At 52.1% G+C, this 22,899-nt stretch overlaps 1 protein-coding gene across 11 annotated transcripts in view; it reads right to left on the bottom strand.

Annotated features, from left to right (window-relative positions):
* DAGLA (diacylglycerol lipase alpha) overlaps positions 1 to 22,644 on the bottom strand; it is a 78,217-nt gene extending 55,573 nt beyond the window's left edge. The window contains exons 1-7 of one of the 11 annotated variants that reach the window (XM_072038591.1): positions 22,590 to 22,641; positions 18,158 to 18,247; positions 16,060 to 16,111; positions 14,646 to 15,211; positions 13,801 to 14,010; positions 13,555 to 13,700; positions 12,643 to 12,743 (exon numbers count right to left, since the gene is read on the bottom strand). The gene's annotated coding sequence lies outside the window, so the exon portion shown is untranslated. Of the gene's footprint in view, positions 1 to 12,642; positions 12,744 to 13,048; positions 13,205 to 13,554; positions 14,011 to 14,645; positions 15,212 to 16,059; positions 16,112 to 18,157; positions 18,248 to 22,589 lie in introns of those variants that run through there. The other 10 variants (XM_072038590.1, XM_072038592.1, XR_011809631.1 and 7 more) reach the window with 10 other exon arrangements.
* Positions 22,645 to 22,899: the final 255 nt, after the last annotated feature.

Below are 22,899 nucleotides of genomic sequence, written 5' to 3'. Positions count from 1 at the left end.
TCTAACACCTGACAGTGTTAGACCTGACACAACCTGACAGTCATGGGGACCTCAGGACCCATGCTGGGTCAAGCACTCACTTCTCTCCAGCTGCTGAGCTGCAGGTAGCTACCAGTCCGCTTGGTTTGCTGCATTCCTTTCCTTCCTTGAAACTTGTAGCTTCAGGGGACGTGTCAGGAGTTGCTTTACAGAAAGGTGACATGAAAATATTGAAGTATTTTCACTGTGTGGGAAATTCATCGTCAGAATCAGTGATTAGGCTACGGCTGGAAGCGAGAGGATTAAGAACTCTTATTTATCCATATTAGTGTCGCTATTCATACGAACACCTGACTATTTTGTACATCTTAGGATGCACAACATCCCATCCATCATGTGGCAGAAAGCTGCACAGATAACTTAAGATTTTATTTGCATGGCAAAGAAAAGAGCAGAGCAGACAGTTCCAGAAAGCGTAGTCTGCTACAGCGTGCAGCTCTGAGGACTGACTTGCCCAACACATGGTGAACTTGAGCATTCTTTCAAGGGGAAAAAAAAAATAATGAATATCCATAGGCTTTTTCCTTCCTCGGAACTCCTCGGTCACAGACCAGAGTGTCCAGCCAAAGAGCTGGACACCCTGCACACTGCAGTGTGCTGCACACAGCATCCTACTTCAGCCGAGAGACTCATACCAATGGGCCAACGATCACTCTGGAGTAAGGAAACAAGAACGCTGGCAGAATGACACCATAAATAATTCACTGACACTTCAGTGATCTCTCCTGGCACTACTGAAACTTTAAAGGTGCTCCAGCTGCCAGACTGAAGTTGATCTGGAAAAGGAAAAAAGTATACAAAGGACATAAGAATGACCCCGCTGCCTTTCCTCAAGTACTCTTCAAACTGAAGCATCAGCAGCTGCACATCTTCCTCCCTCTCTCCTTCCTCTCCCCAGCTCCTCTGCTTTACCCTAATTAGCCAGGGAGCAGACAAACACAGGAAAATGGAAAGCTTCTGCGTTTCCAGCACTGGGAAGCTGTATATGGGAGAAGCAGGGGAGGTGCAGTGAGACAATCTGGTCTCCGAGATGTGGTAGGTTACAGGATAATATGTGTAACCTACCTAGACGTGTGGGCCTACGGGGACTTGCACACTCAGCCTCACTTCTGGCTGGATCTGGGACAGCGCTGAAGCCTTGCCACTGCTCAGCTACCGGATTTGGCACCCCTAGCCAAAAGCACAGGAACAGCTCGCTCTCTGACCCCGTCAGCTGGAAGGAGTTAGGGAACAGTAATGTCATCAGGACGGGAGTCAAAGAATCCAGAAATAAATCATCGAATCAGAGGCAGGAAGGAAAGAAGATAAAGACCTCGACGAGTACCACAGCAGCCTGCCCCCTTAACGCCCCTCCCGCGGCTGCCAGCAGCAGGCATCACGTTCTGCTGCCTGCTGCCAGCCAGGCCCGCAGCGACCTTTCCCACCCGCCCCCGGAGGACAGGAGAGCCACACACCAGCACACTACACCTGATTTTCCTCCAAGCGCCCACTTCTTCAGCATGTCCTAACTTCAGGGCAATCTGAGATGAGATTCCGTGCTGGCTTTTGCAGTTAAGAACGGGAGCTCATAAGAAAAAGAATTGAGGGTGGGTTTTTCTCCCTCCACGAGGAAGGTGAAATCATGCTCTTTAAATAGTTCCAAGTCCTCAGCGAGCGCCCTCAGTACGAAATCTGCAGAGAAGGCAGAGCTGTCCTTTCACTCAACCACTTGATAAAAATGCTCTGCACATGTAACCGATCTTAATTCAAATTGCATTTTACTATGCTGGCAAGGCACAAAGCAGAAGGACTATGAAGAAGCAGCACCGCTTCCCACTCACCGCAGCGGAGCAAAGTTTGCAGTTACACCGCAGGCACTGCATTCCACGCCAGCCACTGCCTCAAACGAAGCCCGCAGCGCCGGGGGCAGACAGGTCGGCTCCCCCTGAGTAGAACAAAGCCCTGCTCCAGGGTTGCAGTCCTCAGGCACCCAAACGTGACCCCGACAGGGAGCGGAGGTGCTGCAGCCGGGCCCCGCGGCTCCAGGGGTGAGCCACGCTCACGGTTTTGCTCGGTGGCCAAATCGCATTGACTTCGCTACGGGTCAAAGAACCAGGATGTGCAGCTACAAAGCGGGGTGGAAAAAGTGCATTAAAGGGAGCTGTTTATAAGAGGTAAGTGCAAAACAATGGGGTTTACCCATGTGAGAAGGTCCATCCCCGAACACCTGCTGTTCCTGAGCCTTTCACTGCTGTCACAGACTGCTAAACCCCCCAAATTTCCTCCTTAAGCACGCCACCGCCAGGGAGCAGGTGCGCACCCATCCGAGGGCCAGGAAGGCACCGCCCCAGGCAGGTGCCTGCCTTCCACTGAATTTCGTTGGAAAACAGCATGACGAAACTAAGCCTCTTCATGAATACCTTTTTTTTTTTTTTTTTTGGCATTTCCTTCCAAATCCTCAGAAAGAGCAGCCTAACTTTGGAATCGCAGCTCCTTTCTGGTGGCCAAGCGCAGGTTTCCCTGATCCCACATGGGTTTGTCGCCAGCCTTTGCGTGCGGGGAAGTCAACTGATCTCCCCGAAGATCAGTGCTGGGCGGACGGGGCAAAGTCCCACAGGTAACAGAAACTGCAGGAGAAACAAAGCAGCTGTCTGCCCTAAGCACCAGTCCTACTTTAAACAGGGAGGTAAAAGTGGATTCAGAAGTATTTCCTCCAGCCCATCCGCTCGGGTGGTTGCTAACCCTGCTCTTCATGCACAGCTGCTCTGCAGAAGCCCCCATTTTTTTTGCTGCCCACCACGCACAGAAGAGCTCTGAACCACCGACTTGGTCAAACAGCAGCAGGGCGGGCTCGTGCATCTGGCCGCCCGCCTTGTAATTAACTCTGTGGCAGCGGAGCAGCCAGGCAGCCTTGAGGACGCGTCACAAAATCCTATCTCCTCTTCAGCGGAGAAAAACTGTAGTCAGGAGCCGATCAGGGAGAGAATGAAGCATATTAGTTTCCCACTCCACTCAAAGTAGAAATCTTTTTCCCACCTTTCTTGACAAATCCCCTTATAGTTGAGAATCCAAGCCCTTGCATCTCCTAGCTGTTCCCATAGGAACCTAACAGCCACAACTGCTTCCAACCCCATCGTCCTCCAACAGCAGAAATATCTAATGAAGTCTTGGTAGCCTTGCTCCTCCGCAGCAGGGATGTTACGCGTATTTGAAGAACAGACAGAGATCACGCTCCTCATCTCTTCCACTCCTGCTCCCTACAGAAAGGGTCACTAACCCCAGGATAAGCGTATCTTCCTCCCTATTCCCCTCTGCTAATTGGCATCTGCCACGTTTTCTCTCCAAAAAAAATCTAGAGTTGGAACAAAAACTCCATTATGAAACACCAGTTCCAGGAAAACTCCTGCAGAGAAGCAGCAGTCAGGTGCAAAGCACTTGAGCAAACACCACTGTAATCAGCTAGAGTACAAGGAAGCCAACACATTTTGGGGAAGCAGAACCTGCTGATTCTCCAAGCCCGGACAAGCAGGTTCAAGGAACAGACCAGGAAAGGAAAAGGGGCCTCACTCGCACTCCCCACCCAAAAGATTTTGTATGAAAGGTTTCAGGAAGTAAACCAAACGTGCCACTTGAACGAAGCCTGTTGGAAGGACTGAAAGTTCAACTTACTCTTTTCTTCGGGAGCATTCAGCCCTTGTGGTTTAGGCCAGAGGCTGAAGAGCTGTATTTTCTCATGCTAGTCCAAGGGAGTGTTTTGGCATAACACCAGGTATCTTACAGCCGAGTGGTTTGCAAAGCAAATCTATGTTAACATTGAGATTTTCATGTCATAAATCAGGTAATTTAAAGTGAAACGGTTCCTGATTGCTTTAGCCACACCCTTTTCTGCATTTGCACTCAAAAGGATTTCATTTCATGGCCACAATATAGAAGGGGCAGTGACACAAAATGCAACTGACCTGCAGCTACGGCAACAGGAACAAGTACAAGTCCTTCCCTTTCTGCTCAACTCTGTTGTTTTCCAAAAGAACATGCCTCCTTGTCCTTGGGATCACATAACAAAAGCAAAAAAGGCCTTATTCCTTATGAAGGCATTAAAGCGGGAAGCAAGACTAGAGCTTTCGTCTTTTGCTCTCTTCTGTTCAATTAAAAAACAATCCATTTCGCTGCTTTCAAGTCTCTTTTTGTTTATTACAAATTAAGAGTTCACTAGAGAAGAAATATGAGCTGAGCGACTGGAAAAGCAGAAGTTTTCATAGGATAAACACAAGAGCAGCTCAGGACATAAAGGCCTGTCCTTCGCACATCATTAGTGTTTCAAAGAGTGATTAGCTCAGAGGACAGGCTGAGATATTCAGAGACTTCCATGTTCCCTTTAGCATCTCCATCCATCTGCCCCCACACTAACCAAGCAACTCACCTCATTTAGAGAGCTGGCAGAAGCATCCCGTACACATCCTGCAACTTGCTTTATATTAACGTGCATTTTCTGAGAATAGAGTGAATTTCCTTCCACCTTTTTGACATGAGAAATACTTCTGAGAGCTCAGAGTCATTAAAAGCAGCCTCGGAACAATTCTGCTGTTTCACCACTCTGGTTGCTACAGCATCATCTCAAAATACAGAGCAATGCTAAGTCCTTATCAGGCTTTCAGTCAACGCTATGCTAAAAGTTCAAGCCCCGCAAAAACTCATTTCCTCATTGCGTCCTTGATGCCGAAGGCTTTGGTCACCAGCTCATTTCTGTGCTGATGGCTATTGTCTCCAAACATCCCTTTAACCGCACCCCACCACCCATCTGCAGACCCAAGCGCACACAGGAGCGCAGGCAAACATTTCTCTGCTCTTTGCTGCTCCCAGTAGGAGAGAGATCACTATTTCTGTGGCCAGGAGCTGGTCAGAGTAGCTCATCACGAAATATGTGCTGCATGTCCCAAAGAACACGGACACAACCATCGTGCCTTAGAGCTCCTAGCAGACGACCCTCAAGCTGTTCCAAGGAACAAGCACCTGAGGAGCCAGGAGGATCAGGGACACAAAAACGTAGCTTTCCCACACTGAAGAGCAGTTTGCACTGTTTGTTTCCTCCGTGCAAGTTAGCAACTCAGAAGCACGTGTGCCTGCACTACTCAAATACACGTCCAGCAAACTTGCGCGCTCAGTTACAGGAACAAACCTCTCTTCTCCCCAAACACCCAGGACCCACCTCACGGTGGATTTTCAGGCTCCCTACCCACCCCTCCCTGAACAAGCTTCTGCACATCACCCTTCATTGGCACAAATTAGACATACTTGATACTTCCTGTGCTTGCGTGCAAACTCATACGCTGCATACTCCCAACTCACCAACCCTGTAAATATTACCAGCAGGCTCCCATCAGGCACTTGAGATGCATGCACCACACTTACTCAGCCGCCCGTTCACAGAGGAACGAGCATTTTTCTGCAGCGTCCCACATGGCTCCCACCTCCGAAACCGCCTGTACTAATTCCTCCACCTTCATCTGAGAGAAAGTCAGACCGAGGCCTCGGGGAATTGATAGATTCTCTTCCCCACCAGCAGCGAGCTGCGGTCCTATAAAAAGCAAGGTAAACAATTAACTAGCTAGCTACATGCAGCCCACAAAGATCTTTATCTCAGACTCTTCTAAGCCTGCAGAAGGCATCCAGGACAACACCGCATTTGTGGATGCCCCAGTTTCCCGTGGAGTTAAAATTGATCGCGGCCCCTGAGGCATTCAAAAGGGTTTGCTCTTAGAGATCTGGAAAAAACATGTGCTACTTTTTCTTCTGTCCACGAAAATCAACAGGGATAAAAGACCGGTTTCCAAAAGCAATGCACTGAACCAGGAATAAGCATGACATTTGGAGAGGAAAGGGCTTCTGGTGGAAGAACACCATGGTTTCCTGCAGAGAGAAATTTTAACACCACAATTATGCAAGGGCGTTTTGCCCTGCTCTCCAATAATGTCACTGAAGTTCGAGGAAAGCTCTGCTCTTTCCGGTTTTAGAACACGCACGTAACGTCTCAGGAAAAGCACCTCTCCCTCCCTCTGCACTTCATTATTCATGTGCCAAGTAGCTCTAGCCCCGTATTAACCTTGGAAGGAAGACTTGAAAGAAAGAGCAGCCTCTTTCTCTGCTAGAAAATAAGTGAAAACGACAAAGGTGAGGGGAAGAGCAATCCCGCAGCATGCAAATAGAGAATCGTTAAAGAAATCTGTCGTTATTCTGTCTGTTCTACACAGGGAAGAGCATCCACTGCAACAGGAACATAACACGAGTCACAAAGTGCTGCTGCTTCATCTTCTTTTAAGGAAGAAACTTACCCACCGTTCAACAGAGCAAACGGGAACTTTTCCCTTTCCTCTGATGGAGGATCACGGGCACAGGTTACCCACAAGTAGAAGCTGGTACCTGAACGCCCTCCTTTAGGGGAGCAGCTGTCACCAGCAAACACTGGGATACCACGGAGATGGTGACAAACAACCGAAGCAGGCAGAGCACAGTAACAAGGAGGGAGCCGTGGTTTACAAGGTTAAATCTGGCTGAGAGGTAACGCAGTCACACGGGACCTTCAAAGCAGAAGGACAGATCGTCTCGCTGGGGATATTCTGGAAAAAACTCCTCCGTTTCCAGAGGGTCAGAGGCAGATGCTCAAGGAGTGGTGGGCATGCTTTTAAATGAGGGCTTTTGGGAGTTCAGCAGCAGACGAGCAAACAGAGCAGTGCGCTTCCTGCTGCCGAGCCATTCGGCAACGGAGAGCCACAAGGAGTTCATTTACTGCTTCTCACATCTGGATCACCGGAATCTGAGCTGCATCTCAACAAGGAAAGAATACAAGTTTTGGCCATTCATTTTTCAATTTTGCCACACATAAAGAGAAGTTATAAGATGGTACTGGGTTTAATTTTGTGGAAGGATGTGCTTTCGACAGGTCCTGATGCACTCTACTAATAGGGTATGCAAGACAACAGAAGAGAGGATTTGCCTTATTCAGGGTAATCGCAGGCTGACTGAGATACTGCAAGCTCACAAAAAAGCATCTGACTTGCTCTTCTATTACGGGAGGTGAAACAGTTAATCTCCCACACGAGAAAAGAGCACAGCTCTGCAAGATCATCGAGCAGATCACCTGGGGAAAAGGCAAGCCTCCAGAAGCTCAGACGTTTGAGCTGGAATCTATGTTCCAAAAATGCACCGAGGCTGTATCTACAGCTGTAAACACCAGCAAGCACATTACAGAAATGGTGCCAAATCGTTTTTATTCTTCTTCCTAAAAGATGCAGAGCTGTGTAAATTCCAACTATATACATAAATCTGACAGGAAACCTTTCAGGGGAGAAATGCACTTAGGAGTTTTTATCCCTACCAGCCTGCCCAATTCTATTGTACTTACTGCAGTGACACGGTAACAAGATCCTGAATTTCCCCATTTCTTCCTATTATCCGGTTCAATTTTATTTAAGCTGGCCTAAGGGATTCACCATTTCATTTGCACATCTGTTGTTCTTCAGAGAAGACTGACTCAGTCTAGAGGCCTGCCTGGATCTGAGCTCAGGATCTCCCAGGTCTGTGCCGATGATCACACCTCTAGGCCAACAAACCCAAAGCAGACGTTACACAAGACAGACACGGCAAAGGCTTGCAGCACCTAAGCACTTAAGGTAGTCCTTGCACATTTCTTGACTAATGACTCCTAGGACCTACAAACACTGGTTAAAACTATCTCACCACAGCTCCACAAGAGGAAGAGGATCTCCTACAAACCACCTGGGATCAGCAAATCTCCCTTTAAGGAAGGAAGCACCGCTCCTCAATAACATGACAGACTTACTGCTTGGATGCTCCAGCAAACCTCCTCACCTCACACGCCACCAGGCTGCACCACCTAAGGATCCCAGCAGCAAAGGAGGGCAAGCAGGCTCCCACAAAGCATCACCAGTGCTCGCCCACAGGAGCCAGGGCCTGACACGGGTGCCCTGAGCACATCTGGCAGCTGTCTCAAGGCCCCTTGGGGCACAAGGACGCTCTCACTCCGAGGAAGACTCCGAAGAAGGAAGCACGCACAGCAGCACAATCCTGCCTCCTTTTTATGCACCTTGTTTGTGCATAAGTTTAGGGAAGTGAGAGCAGCTTAAACAACTCCATGGGAGACGCTGTACCTTACTGTTAGCTTGCTAGAGAAGTTACCGCTGCACCAGGTTTCTCCCTCCGTCACTGCCTGCTGAATAGCACCTTCACCTGATGAAATGGTACACGAAAAGCACAAGGAAAATTACAATTTTTAAGGCTCTAGATTGCATCTTGCTCCATCCTGTTTGCAGGGAGAAATTCTTATTAAGGTCATGGAGCTCACTGAGGAATCTACTCGTAGTTTTAATTCCACACATGGGGAACGCGCAAGAACCAAAAGAGGGTTGGCTATCGAGTTAACTTGAGTGGAACTAAAAGCCGTGAATTCTCATGCAATTCCCCCAGACATTTAGAGGCAACCTGAGGGAGACCAAGAGGAGGGGCAGAAACTGCAGTGCAGGAGAAGGGAAAATTTCCAGGGGGCTGCCAGAGCCCCACCGTCCGCAGGAACTTGTGTCCAGTTAAAGGAGCATTCGTGCAGAAGCAGACTGACTGTGCACTGGGGGGTTAAGAGCCCACATTAAAACTCCTTGTTCCACAGGCAGTCTGCTTGCCACGCACATTTTTCACTCTGCTGATTATTTTACTCTTCCTTGCAGCAAATCTTTTTTTATTTCATCTTTTAATTTGATATCTTTTCAAGCAAATCCAGTCTATGAGGTAGAGAACCTTCAGCCTTTCACTGGACAGGGCAGAAGAAAGAAGGGGGATGGAAAAGAACAGAAAAGAAGAAATACATGACCGAAAAGAGGGCACGTTTCTTCCTCGGGCTCAGTAGGAATTTAATTCAAAATCACCACTAAGATACAGCAGCGTTATGCTCTGCATTTAAAACCAAATTGCATATGCATTTTGTATTAGGATATTCCACTTCTCAAACATAAAAACGTCCATTTTCACGTTCATTGTTATCACTCTTTAAAGCTCGCACTAGCGCTTCAAACAGTTAACTGACTTGTTAAGCAGATCACTTAAGGGTACATTCCTGTATATGCTCAGTTCTATAACGCGCTTAAGATCCAGATGCCAGGCACCATATGACAAACTCAGGCACCCAAACAAGCAAGCAGGATAAGAGCGCTGAGCATCTTGTACTACAGAATTGCACATAGAGCAATTGCACTCGCAGGAGACGAAATGCATACGGTATTACTGGAGAGCACGCTGAGATCTAGTGAACAGGACCCTAGTTTTTACTTTTTCCAGCTTACACCTTTCACTATTTCTTATTAAAACCAGAGAAACAGTTTTAATTTCTTCCTTCTTAGCAGTTCAAAGTTAGAAAGATTGTGCAACAGGCTTTTTTTTTTAATATATGTATTTTTTTTTCCTGAGACGTCGCTTCAAAAACACAAGAGCCAGCAAGTGTTAGCTGGAAGCTGAAGGAGCGTAGTTCTAACTAGAAGCATCACAACCATTCCCACCACCATCAACATGTGCCACGCATGTTTGTTCTGACAGATGTGCACTAAGCTAGATTCTCACAGATGTACGCTGAAATAGAGAAATATCGGCACAAAGCAGCTAAAAGCTTGATTTACTCATGGAGAATCTGTTCCAGCAGGAATTAACCATCCCAAAGCTATCCACACATCTCAAGAGTCCCTTTGTCACAGTCCTGACAGCACAAAGGGCACTTTCATAAACCCCTTCCCTGTCTGAAGTCTTCCTTCAGAGAAGTAACTGGCCCCACAGCTCTCTAAAAAAGAACTGAAAGAGTTTCACTCCTCTAAGCATCTCCACCGCTGTCTCTTTAAATATAACTTCCTCAAACTACAATGCTGAATCCAGCTCAGGATGTACTTATTCATCTGCTGGATCACTGTCAGCACCAGACTCTCAGCTTTAACCATGTACTATTAACTGCTACCTAGGTGGCATGCTGAAAAGCCAAGTGGGGTGTTTCCTTAGAGGAAAAGCAGGGTACAGGCAGACTGCCCAACACAAAAACCACGTGTTCCAGAGGAGATCTAGGACTTCGCTACTCAAGGAAAGAAGTCTCAAACAACTTTCCCCTGCCAGCAGGCTGAACAGAACCCCTGCTGTTTTAATGCGAGGAAGATCATGGAATTGTAGGCAGGGCCGTAAAGGATTCAAAGCGCCTCATTACCTAGCTGAAGCCGCGCAGGGTACCAAGCATCACGGGGCTCACGCTCAAACGTTAGCGCTCATGTGTTTCCTACGTGCTCCCACTTTCTGGTCCTTCCCTGGTAGGCACCCACAAAAGCAAAAAGATTGAGATTTGCATTGCTTCAGGAGGGTTTTGTAAGTCACAAAGGCTTGGAAGAAGTGCACGAATCCTGCTTGTGAATTCATACAATTTTATTGCAACTCTGAAAGCAAAGTGACCTAGTTTTCATGATCTATCTCAAAATTAATTCACTGCTGGAATGAGGCTGCATATGAAACACCTCTCCGCCCGGTTTTGCTCTTGGCACTCTTAAAAAGCCATGGAACATCTGCATCTTCAGCACCCTAGGATTAAAGCTTGCATCCCAAAGAGCCAACATGAACTTCCCCTGGATTACATGATAATCCACAGCTGGCATGCTCGGATCCCCCAGGGAATGCCAAACTTTTGCAGAGGGAAGCAAAGATAGGCGGGGCTGAAAAAACATGCAAATTAAGTGGGTCTGTCAAAGGGTAGCTAGACAGCTTGCAAGTCTTCTTCGCCAGCCTCTGGTTAGATATACACAGTGCCCAAGGGATGCATAAAAATCTTCTCTGTCTTTGAACAAACCGAGGTAGACGTTGGACAAGGAACACAGCATCTCTGTTTGCACATGAAATCCAAAAACGCATCCGTGCACTCACGTATACTCCAATTTTTCTGTTGTCATAATTACTTGCTCACACAAATTTTGAGTTTCATAAAATTAAAGCTGCCACAATTTAGTAGAATGCCCTGAGAGACAAGTCTTCTCAACTCTTTTAAATGGTTTCTTATCTAAATTCATTCATTTTTTTTTTTTTTATCAGGCAGACCAATGGGTATTTTCATTTACCTTACTTCTCCTCTAGTTTTTACCACAGCTTTGTCATCAGAGGGACTATTTTTGACCTTTCCACTTTTCTTCTGTGTCTAGTGGGTTTCTCAGTTTTAACCACTCAGATCATGTTGTTGCGCAACCACTCCTTCCTAGGACTTGAGAAGAGGAACTGGTAGACACAGCAGAGTGAAGTTTGCCTTTTTTGTTGCCCATTTCTGGCAATGATTGAGCCATCAGGAAGTTACAGAAATCTCAGTTTCTGATCATTCTGATTTCATTTTGCGGACAGTGATCAAAGAGACCTAGTCCAATGCCTTACATTCAAACAGAATTCTGATCAAATCTCCTTTTACAGGCCAGCACCATCGAGGTTGCCACAACAGTACATATGTAGCTCAAAAGGTCAAGCCCAGAACTTCACTCCCTTCGTAACATGTTATAGAGTATAAGTTTTTGTAAAACAGCAGACATACTAAGTCCCAAGTCTGTTATTTAACCACTGATTAAAAGGGGAACTTTTGTCCTACTCTTTTCCAACGAATTTTCGTTACAGAAGTACCGGACTGCAAGCCTTACCTACAACATAGCAAGTGCTGTTCGTGTTTCTCTAAGGATCTTGCCCCGCAGCCATCACAGGGCTGCACAGACACATGTTCCCTAGGCTGAGCAGTAATACAATCAGGAGCTTGAAGAACCCAATGCAACTTTTATGCCACAGAAAGCTAACACCTAGCACAATGACAACTGGGTCACTTCACCCAGACCACGTATCCTATTCTGAAAACATTCCAGCAGTGCCTAATAGATACCCCTTTCTCCCCAATCACAAGCAGACCTCCTTAACGGTGTAGACACTTCCCCACTAGACACACATTTCACTGAAGCAAATGTCATAAAACCCATAGATCAAAGAATCTGTCTTTACAGAAGCCACTTCCTACAATTTCATTATCTCCCAACCACGACTATTTTAAAAACACTCAGCCTGACCGCAAGAGCTCACATGCTTCTTCCTGCTCGACCAGAGAAGGGCAGTCAGCGGGATGTCGCAACTCCTCACCAGGTAACACGAGGCTTTATCCTCGCAGGCGGGTAATCTCCTTCCCACCTTGGCAGAGGTTACACTTTCCTCCAGACCCATTTTCTTTTAACGAGCTGGCTAATCCATCCAACAGAGATTTGCGGCTTGCAATACGCAACACTTACAAGCGCTCCAGCGTCCCAGGAGCTGGATGTTCTTACTACCTTTGGCAATCCCTGGGCAATTTCCCCATTCGGCACCGGCTGCAAGTCCCGCACCGCCTATAGCAGGACGTGCAGATGGTGCAGCCACCAATTCCATATTCCAGGCGGCAACCGAGCCTGTCCCAAAGGCAGAGATTGGTACCAGCTCCCAGAATGTGCCCAGCGCGAGCTGTGGCTGAGCAGCCTGGCAGCACCTGAGACCCCAATGGGATGGACGTACCCTTTTACCGTGAGCAGCACGCAGCTCTCTGACCTTAACCGTGGATTCCTCTGGCCAGGGCTCGCCTCACGCCGTGGCGGACGCATGTCGCAGGAGTCCCTCCAGAGCCGGGAAACTTTTTCACACGCCGGTCCCTGCGGAGAAGCGGTAACGGCTGACAGGGGGCAAAAACCCACTCGCCACACCCGCCACCGAGCCCCCCGTCCCCGTGAGGCACCGGCACCTCGCCCTAACGGGCGGGGCCGGTCCCGAGGCCTGCCCCCCGCCGGGCCCCGGGGCAGCACGGCGAGGCCCCACCGCCTGCCTCGGGGCCTCCCCGGGCTGGGCCCAACCCGGGGGCCGGGCTGCGGCCGCAGCAGCCCCGCTGCACCTGCCGCGGGGCCTCCTGGCCGCCGGCACAGGCCTCGGGGGGCGCCGCCTCCCTCCCTCCCTCCCTCACCTCTCTGCCGCCGCCGCCGCCGCCAGCGCCTCAGGCCCGGGGCCGCCGCCGCCGCCTCCATCCCGGGGCCTCGCGGCCCCCCCCCCCCCCGATTCTCCAACGCCGCCTCCGCCCGTGCCGGGGCCGCCCCCGCCCGTGCCGGGCCGCCCACTGCGTCAGCTTCGTAAGGGCCGCTACGCACCCAGCGGTCGCCATGGCGACGGCTGCCAGGGGAGGGGGAGCGGGAAGGGCGGGGGGAGGCGGCGGCGCCCCCTGGCGGGCCCGGCCTGAGGCGAGAGGGCCCCGGGGGCCGGGGGGCACCGCGGTGGGCCCGGCACGGTCGCCCTCCGCTTAAAGACCCCCCCCCGAGGTCCCCCAGCGCTGCCCCGGTCCCCCCAACGCAGCCCCATCCATCGGCGGTGCCCCCCAGCATCTCGCAGCCAAAAGCTCCCTCCCGGTGTAGCGGGATGGAGAGGGAAGTGAGAGCACTTGTGATGCCCCAAGGGCATCACTTAGAGGCTTCTTACTGCAAAAGGAGAGGAAAGTGGCAAAAAACATCTCTGGTGGTACGAGTACAGGTCCCAGAAAGCACACAGGCTCATCCCCCGGGGTTAGCGGCACACGTTTCGGTCCGTTCCTCTTCGGATGGCCCACCCAGGGCACAGCACCGTGCCTGCAAAATAAAACGGCCCAACAGAACTGAAGGTGGTGGGAAAACTTCCAGCAAAAGCTTTGAAGCTCCGGTGTTCACTGATGCTGAGATCTCCGTATACCATTGCATTCGTGCTCGTTTTAAGTCCCTTTATCTTGCCAGACAGGTGTAAAGTGGCTCCGGTTTAGATGAAAAGCTGGTGCCAAATTCAGTGTTTGGAGAAATCGTTTCACCTCGCCTTGTGGCAAATCCGAGGCCTCCTGTCAGCGTGAGCCGTTCCCAGCAGAGCCGAGCCAAGGCGGTGGGCAGACGCCCCTGGGAGCTCTGAAACCTGCAGCAGACAGCAGCAAGCATCTCATAAAAGCTCCACCTGACTTTTATTAATGAAAAAGCAATCAGCCGCTGTCCAAGCCTTTCAATTCAAGCGGCGGTAAGGAGTATCTAACAGTCCGGATGCTGCCAATTAGCCTGCACAACTCATCACAGGCAATTAGCCTCATCCAGCTCAGGCGGTCAGCATGAGCAGCCCCAGCTATCCGTGCCTGACTGGAGCTGCCCTTTAAGCAAGGACCACATTTACAGCCCAGCCCCAGCAGCAGAGCACATCACAGCTATTGCCAGCTCTTCATCAAAACTCCTGTGGCAGTGACACAATTTGCAAACAAATTTGGGCTTCCTGTGTAACGATGTTTCCTTAACACTCCCTCAAGTGTTAAGGGAAGGACTCAACGCCCCCCAGAAGTCCCCCATCTCTGCCCCTGCGCCACACTGGCATCGCCCTCTGTCCTCCTTGCGAGGGTGGGTGGAGGAGCACTGCGGGTAATGACTGCTTGCCAGAAAATCTGCCTGATTAAGATATTAATGGGAGCGCATTATAAGAGAGGAGATGTTTGCTAAGCCTCAGAGAACCACCTCAGCCCTGCTAAACCTGATCCTCACCTACATCCTCTGTAGCAAGAACATTACCTTACAAGCTTCACAACCTGGAGAAAATGAAAGAGTTCGGCTTCGAGTGCCCAGGGCGATGGCACAGAATTGTACATGCATCAGTGACAAGCCCTACATCTTAGGAAAGATATAGGAGAGCAGAGTTACAACATCAAAGATAACATACATCATCTGGGTCATCATCATGGGTAGCTCAGACGCATGCCTATTAGGGCTCACTTACACAGGCTGCTTGATTGCCTCTTCATCAGGAAGTCAACTCCACCGACACAACTGCTGGTTTCTCAAGAAAGCCTTTAGCAGCAACTCTGGCTTAGTAAACTGCTGCCCCTTACTCACCCTTGGACTGTACCCCACTTTGTGGGGTCACGCTCAGCTGAAAAATAACCCAGGGATAAAAGATGGCACAGAGCTGGTCTGTCACCACGTCCCCGGATCGCCGATGTCAGACATCCAGGACAAGCAAGGAGCCCAGACCACTGCAGCCAACCTTGGCTGGGCTCTGGCAAGCTCTGTGACATGCCAGCAGCGCACAGGAAGGATGTGATCAGAGGAGAACCAGCAGCTCTGCTGATCTGAGGGTCCTGTGGAAAGCCAGCGGGATGCTGGGGTTAAGGATCACATCATCCTAAGCCTTAAAGCAAAACAAGATCCTCCACAGGAAATTTGGAAAAGTATCAAGGCTCTGAAGTATACAAACCCAGGAGCCACCAGCTTCTAAAAATAGCTGCCTACATGGGAAGCTGTTTTATTATTATTATTATTATTCAGTTTGTTTTAGTTACCACCACCCCCAAGCACAGCACATCCAATTGAACTGCTCTTAAATCAGGCTCCTGCTTGCCTCACAGAGCCAGACAGCTCATTACTCCGTGGTAATGAACCCCTCTCCTTGGTCACAGCCCTACCCGTTTCCCTGAACTCCTCCATAAGATTTACGGTAATATCATAGGGGGGAGGAAAAAACAAAACAAAACAAAACACACACCACATTAACAGAAATCCTACATGGGATCTTCCAAGAGCACAGCAGCCTCCTTGACACCAGGCTTCAAACACCCAGGCGCCTTCTGCCTCCTGCTCAAGCCCAAACCGGGGTAAGCCCCATCACCCAGCTTTGTGCCAGGCTCACCTCCACTTCCCTGCAGGTTAAAACTGCCTCAAGATCACTTTTGAGGTCAGTTTTTGGGGTCCTACCACCAGACGATTTTCCCAAAGCTTTTTCCACCACATGTGCTAGGAAAGCAAGCCATCTCCAGCTGCTCTGTGGTGCCTGAGCGGCATGCAGAGAGAAGCCAGCACCCAGCCCCTGCGGAGGACCCCGGTGCTGGGCACAGTTTTGCACAGCTAAATTCAAAGGGAAGGCTGCTAGGACAGGCAGTCGGCAGCAGATGAGGGATAACGTTGCCCCAGTATTCCCCCCACACCTCACCTGCCATCTCTCATTCCAGGTCTCTCGCTACCAAGTTCCCACTGGAGAGTACCTGCAAATCAGAGAAACACTGCACTGTTGCCAATGCCAGAAACAACCAGAATTGGAGAACTTTTAAAAAATAAATAAATAAATAATGAGCCAGTAGGGTTGCCTGGCCCCCATTTCCATCATTTCAGCACTGCCATAGCCATGCCCCCCAGCCTACCAGCTCTCCTTCACCACCCAGCGTCAGCTCCTGCCTGCAATCAGCCTGAGCCATCAGCTCCTACTACCCAAGTGTTTCGAAACCAGTGCCTTCAGGCTGATTCTACCCAGTTCAGGAGAAGCTCCCCACAAACTGGCCACCAGGTCTATCACTAGCCATGGCCAGAGCTCCCTGGAAACCTGCTCTGCCTCGGTGGTCACAGAAACAGCCCCAGTCCCAACACACACAGCCACCACATCCCAGGAGAGATGTTTGGGTCCCAGTGGGGACAAAACCACAAACTCATTCAGTGCAAGCTCTGTCTTGTCCCCATTCATGCTTTTCAGAAGGCTAGGGTTGCTCCAGCCTGGAGTAGCCCAGCATCTAGATCTGTTCTTGTCCCATGCTGTGTGCTCGAGTCCCTGAAACAAGTTCCTTCCTGCAACTTTGGAGATCAGAGCTCCCCAGCCTCAGCCACTCTAACCTGGGGACAAATATTCTGCAGGTGTTAGGAGCACAAAGCCAGGCTCCTAGAGGGACACGTCGGGGCTTACAGGCTGCTCTGGAGCTGAATCCCCAAATCAAGCAGGGCACACCTGGACCTCTTCACTCCCAGCAGCATCTGCCAGGCACCTGAAGAGGCAGAGCATCACCGAGCTGCGGGGCTGCAGCCAGGTCCCAGTGGGACAAGCTGGGCAGTGCACTGCCAGCAGGCACCTGGCTCTGCTGTGCAGGATCTGTCCTTCCTGCAAGCCGCCCTCCACCCAGGGAGCCAGGGCACCACACGCCTTCCATGCTTTGGGCTCACTTTCGGCAGGGTAAATCCACATGTGCACACGCAGTTATTGTACCAGCTTAGACAAAAAACCTCGAAACCGTTTCCCCCCTCCCCAGGGTTGCGCTTGGTAATTCAGCGCAACCCTCGCTGCTAATGATTCCAAGCACAAACTCATCCTCCAGCTGCTTTTCTAAATCTGTGCCAGATCTAACTATGGAAGCCAAGCCTCAAAGACTTGCTATAAATCCCGCCAGCGCTTCCCCCTCCCAAGGACATTATCCAGCATTACCCAAGCTGTGACTCCTCAGCCCAGAAATTTCTCACTGGTAAATAGCCGTCTCCACTGAAGAGGAACATTAAATAACGTTTCACTGGAGCTCTCCCTGCTGCTGAGGCTGGTTAGCAATGCTCAGGGCCTTTTCCTAGCCATCAGTTGCAGGTGGCCTCTCCATCAGAGAGGAGCTGGTGGGTGGCCAGAGCAGTGCTGGGGGCTGTTGATACGTTGGCCATCCGCCTCCCTCCTGGAGGAACCCCTCAATCTCACCAAGCTTTCTTTTTCCTTTTTTTTCCTCCTGTGCTTGTTTTTTTTTTCTCCCTGTGCAATCCAAGCTTGCCTTGGATTGTAAAGCCTCGTGGCTTTGCAGGAAAAGGAAGCAGAAATGAACCCCAGAGGCTGAGAGGGGACAAAATGCAAGCCCATGAGCTCCTCATCCTGGGGGCCTGACTCGAGGTGCTGCGCTTACAGTGCTGGCAGCCCAGCAGAGGGCCTGGCTTCAGCACGGTGCTGCCTAATTCGGGTGCAACAAATGCTGCTTTCGTCTGCTCGACCCCCCCCTAATTCCTGTGTGCTCTAATTCCTCCCCGCCGCCCACCTCTCAAATGCCCTTGGCTCCATCCTCCTTGCTAAAACCTCACTCGGAAGGAGAGCTCCAGCCCAGAAATGAATCAGGATTTTTAACAGGAGCTTTAAGGGACGTGGGATGCATTCACCCCCACAAGCAGGAGAGCTGGCCTTTTCCCAGGGCCCTGCGGGACTCAGTCAGGTGGCATGAGCACAGCTTCCCTGCAGAGGAGCTGCAGCCACGGTGCCAAACCACGGGAGCTCGCCCCACGGGCTGACCAAGAACAAGCACCTTCCCTACCGCTGGTGGCTCGCAAAGCTCCTGCGGAGGCAATCATCGCTGCAGCAGGAAAGGAAAGTTTGCGGTTCAGCTGTGTTGTGCCTGTCAGCGACAGAGAAAAGCGGTCGTAAGAGAGCACTGAGCCTGCCACATCCTCACCACACAGCTCCTGCAGCCTCCCAGGAAGCAAGGGGGCTGCGAGCACCGCTGTCGGATGTGGGCACTGCCCAGAGGATGCCGCTGCTCCCCAGTTGCCTCGCCTGGACATCAGTCAGATGCAATTAAAAAACAGCAGCTGGAGCCAGGGCACTTGGATAATTTCATTAGGCCAAATGCTCTCCTGTCTCTGCTAGCTTGGGAATCCGTGCTGGTTTCTGGAGGTGATCATTAGCAGGAGTTAGGCAGTTGTACTGAACAGAGAGCTTTCACATCAGGGATTCCTCTCTGGCTCTGCTCCTGGCTCCTTTCCCACTCCTCACACCAGGCTGCGGGGCCATCCCTCAGTTCTCCAGAACCTCAAAGACCTTTCTAACACACTTGGCTTCAGCCCAGCTCTGACCTGATGGAGGGGAAGTCTCTGCTCTCGCCTGGAGAGTGCTCCCCAGTGAGAACCTCACCCAGAAATATCCCAGAATAATTCCCCCGTGGAAAAATTCCCAATTTTCCCTTGCAGGCAGCAGCTTCCACTTGTACACGCAGCACAGCAGCACACCCAGACTCCCTCAAACACAGGTTGCTCAGCGCTTCCAGCAGCAGCAGAGGTGCCTGGAGTGCCTGAGATGGCCTTGGCTTTGAGGAGGGCAGCCTGCCTCTGGGGGTCTCTCCTCCAGGAGGAATTTTGGGTTTGGTGGTACACCACCAGCCTTACCCTCAACCCCAGAGGGGCAAGATGGCCCAACCAAAGCACTGCATCCAGGTGGCTTCCAGGAGCTGCCCTCACTGCCCAGAATCAATTTCTGATGGGAGAAGAGCTGCAAATCCCCAGCTGTTCCTTCTTCGGGCACCGAACCACAGCACGGGGGAGCAGCAGAGAGACAGCAAGCAGCCGGGGTGAGGCGGCAGGCTTTTAAGCAAATGTGCAGCATCTGTGGGGTGCCAACTTCCCCCGCCTGCTTGGGCTGTGAAGCAGAGGCAGCACGAGGATGGGGAGCCTGAGCAAGCAGTGCCAGACACCCCGGTTGCTCAGCTGCACCTGGAACAGGGCAGTGGAGCTGGGGAGCTGCAAGCACCCCAAGCCCCAGCTGTGTACATGCACCTTGGCTGCTGTGATTTGAGCCCTTCTGTCCTGGAAACTGCCAATTCAAACACCCACATCATCTGCTAAACCAGCAGCCATCAGATTAACGCATGGCACAGCTCTGGTTCTGCCTCTCCAAAGCCACGTCCCTAGAAATTAATGTCTCATCTTTGCCCTGCGGCAGCAGCAGGCAGGCCAGGGCCCAGACGTGCTGCAGGGACACGAGCAGTGCCAGCCCCCGGTCCCTGCGCAGACCTGGAAACATGATGCAGGCTGAGGGAGCAGCGTGTGGATCAGGATGAGGGAGCTGGAAAAGATCAGGCTGTAAAGAAATAGCCAGCACGCAGGCGGAGACACCAGCGCCCGCCCAGAACGTGAGCAAACGCAGAGCTGTCACAACACGAGCGGGACACGTCCCCGCGTGGGATGGCATCATGCCTCTAGGTGAGGAGCCCGTGTGACAGTGACAAGCAGGAGCAGTGATCCAGAGAGCCGAACACAGGAGAAAAAGGAGCCGAGAGAGGGTCTGACAGTCGGGATCTGCTTTAGCTACCTAATGAAGAAGAAAAGGACAAATGGTTGCTAGGGGAAATGGGACAGATGGCTGGCACCGAGAACTTGCTGACTCCTGGAGACTTCAAACTCTTTTTGGGGGGTGGCAGAGGAAAGCAGGCAAACATGCAGTGACAAAAGGAAGAAGATGACCGCCACCTCCGAGTGTCAGGACAGATCCCTGCCTAATGAGAAAGGTCAGACAAGCAGCAGGAGACGCCGGGTGCTTGCACATCAGCCCATGGAGAGCTCTGCCCCCGGCAGCACCGGGGGCCAGGGACGCCCACACCCCCCCCTGCTGCAGGCACAGCACTGCCCTGCCACAGGACAGGGCAAAGTCACGGCTCTGAGATCTGGGATGCTGGCTCCGGAGTTCAGGCTGTCTGCAAAATGCCATCGCTCCTGGACATGCTGTCTCTGAGATGCATTCACACCTCTCCCTGACATTTAAAACCATCTGAGCCTTTTGGCTTCTGCTGCTGTCAACCCGGTGCCAGGTCTTTTCTGGCTCTAGAAGTCTCCAGCTCGATTTCCCTGCAGAGGCAGCCGTCCCAACAGGTCCCAAACCACAGCGGCAGGGCAAGGAGGAGCGGGCGAGGGCGGGAGGCTCTGCTGCCATGTCATCTGCTGGGGGGTGGGAGAGGTGCCAAGAGCCTGTCAGATCCTGACGGCCATAAACAAGTCTCTGAAGGGAAGAGCTGAGAAGGAAAAAAAAAAAAAAAAAGCTTTGGCAGCAAAGGCGGCAGAGCTCAGCCTGAGACACGCACTGCCACGGCGCTGAGCAGCATCTCTGCACTGGGGTGCAGTGGTCCAGCAGGCAGAGCACCGGGGCTGGGGAGCCCGAAGCAAGCTGCCTCCCATCCCACCACCCACGGGGTGGCACAAAACAGAGGGATCTGCAAAACACAGCCAGGTGCCGGGGCAGCAAGCACGGCACCGCTACCCAAACCACTGCCACGGGCACCTCTTGGAGCAGGAATCACCTAGAAGGCCCACCAGGCGAGGCTGCTGCGAGCCACCACGGGCTAGCAGGGAGGAGGAAGGTGAGGATGGGCACGAGCACCAGCCCAGAGCCACTCACCCGTCCCGTCCCGCTGCCTGTGTGGGCAGCTACATCTCGGAGCTCCACTCGGAGAAGCTGCACATGTCAGCAGCTACCATATTGCGTGCCAAACTGCCACGGCTGCTGTTGAGATAAACCCACACAAACAAACAGACGCTCAGGCAAGCCAAGAAAATATATTATATCAATGCTGCTCGCATGCCACGGGCTGTCCCCGGGCTGGCTGCTCTCCAGCTTGCCCCCTCCCTGTGGTTCTGCTGGGGAGGAGAGGCCACTGGTGTGTCTTATCCCTGTGCAGCAGGGCAGTGGGAGGGGGGGGCGTCTGCTAATGACGCAGCCCCCTCCTCGCCAGCCCCTGTTGTGCCTGGGTGACAGCAGCCTGAATCGAAGCTCAGGCATGCGGCAGCCGGTGCGCAGCCCCATGCTGCTGGCAGAGCCTGCAGAGGGGTCACAGCTCTCCTCCAGCCCGGGCAGCCCCTGGGTCCTGCTGGTCAAGTCCCACGTGGAGAGCTCAGCCTGGGGCAGGGGGATGAGATGTGCTCTCCTTGCACGCCTCCACCTGCCCACTTCCACGCAGGAGGAAGAGTTCCCAGGGACTGAAGCAGCCTGCTGTAACTGCTGATGAAAACCACGGCCATGCCTGAGCTCCCCCCTGGCCATCAAAACCACTTCTCACTGGCAGAAAACTGCCCTAAAAGCAAGGGAGTGTTTCAGAAGAGCCTGGCAGAGCCCAAATACAGCTGGTCGGGCATTCAAACACACCTGGAGCTGCAGCCCAGGAAAGCTCAAGTAGTTTCTCAGAGTCCTCTCTCCTCACCCCACTTCCAAGGTACTGAAAATACACACAGAAAAACACAGAGGATGGGGGGTGAAGGAAGCTGTCCCACTCCATTTGCTTCCCTTTGCCCATGCACCCAGAGCTCTTCCTGCATCCACTGGGGTGCCAGTGCCCTCCGGCACCTCTTTGGAGGCTCAGCACCAGCTGGAGGCAGCTCCCCTGCTGCACAGGGCACTGCCACAGCAAGGGGACCCCTCAGCTGGGACAGATGCGCTCTGTCCATTTCTGGTGGCCTCAGGGCTGGGGACAAGCAGGCAGCATGGCACGAAAGCTGCCAGCTGCCTGGAATTTGGCACAGCAGCTCCGACCGCGAGATGGCTGTCCTGCAAATGAGCCTGGCAAGAGGTTAAGAGCCTGATTTTCAAAATTAGGCTGGTGTAATTACTCACATCCTAAAAGCACCGGGCTCAGCTGCTCACGGTGACACCAATTACACACCCATGGCCACACAGTTGCAGCCTGCTGCTGCCGGAGGCTCACCCCAGCATCCTGCTACCGCAGCTGCTCACGAACCGTGGAGCACAGCACGGCCACCGCCAGCTCCAAAGTTTATCAGGGCCACCAGCAGCAGCCCGTGCCACCAGCACAGGGACAAAGTGACACTGCAGGGAGCTGGGAGGGCTCCTGCACGGTGCTGTGCCCGGCAGGGATGCAGGCAGCGTGTCCCCAAGCAGGGCAGCATCCTTCTGACCGCAGTGACCCCACAGCAGGGCTTGGGCCAGCCCAGGGCCACAAACTGGGGTTCAGCACTTACCTGGCCCTGCAGCCCCAGCAAAGAGCCAGAGGCTGCCCAGCTCTGAATGAAAGAAAAGCTGCAGCTGCCCCCGTCCTGCTCTTATCAGGGCAGCCCCACGCCAGCACCCCTCCTCTCCAGCCGTCAGGCTGATGCAGCACACCTGGGGTCCCACCACCCGTCCCTCCTGCACTCCCCCTGGCGTTACCCCCACGTTTTCGCCCCAATCTACTTGTGATAACAGGCCTGCCTGTCTTCCTCGCCCCCTCCTCATCCGATTTCCACGCCTTGGCCCCACGTAGGTGCAGCACGGAGGCAGCAGCAGCTAATG

The sequence above is a fragment of the Anas platyrhynchos genome, chromosome 5 (genome assembly GCF_047663525.1).
Source record: "Anas platyrhynchos isolate ZD024472 breed Pekin duck chromosome 5, IASCAAS_PekinDuck_T2T, whole genome shotgun sequence".
Classification (NCBI taxonomy): domain Eukaryota; kingdom Metazoa; phylum Chordata; class Aves; order Anseriformes; family Anatidae; genus Anas; species Anas platyrhynchos.
This window is presented reverse-complemented; position numbering and strand designations above follow the sequence as displayed.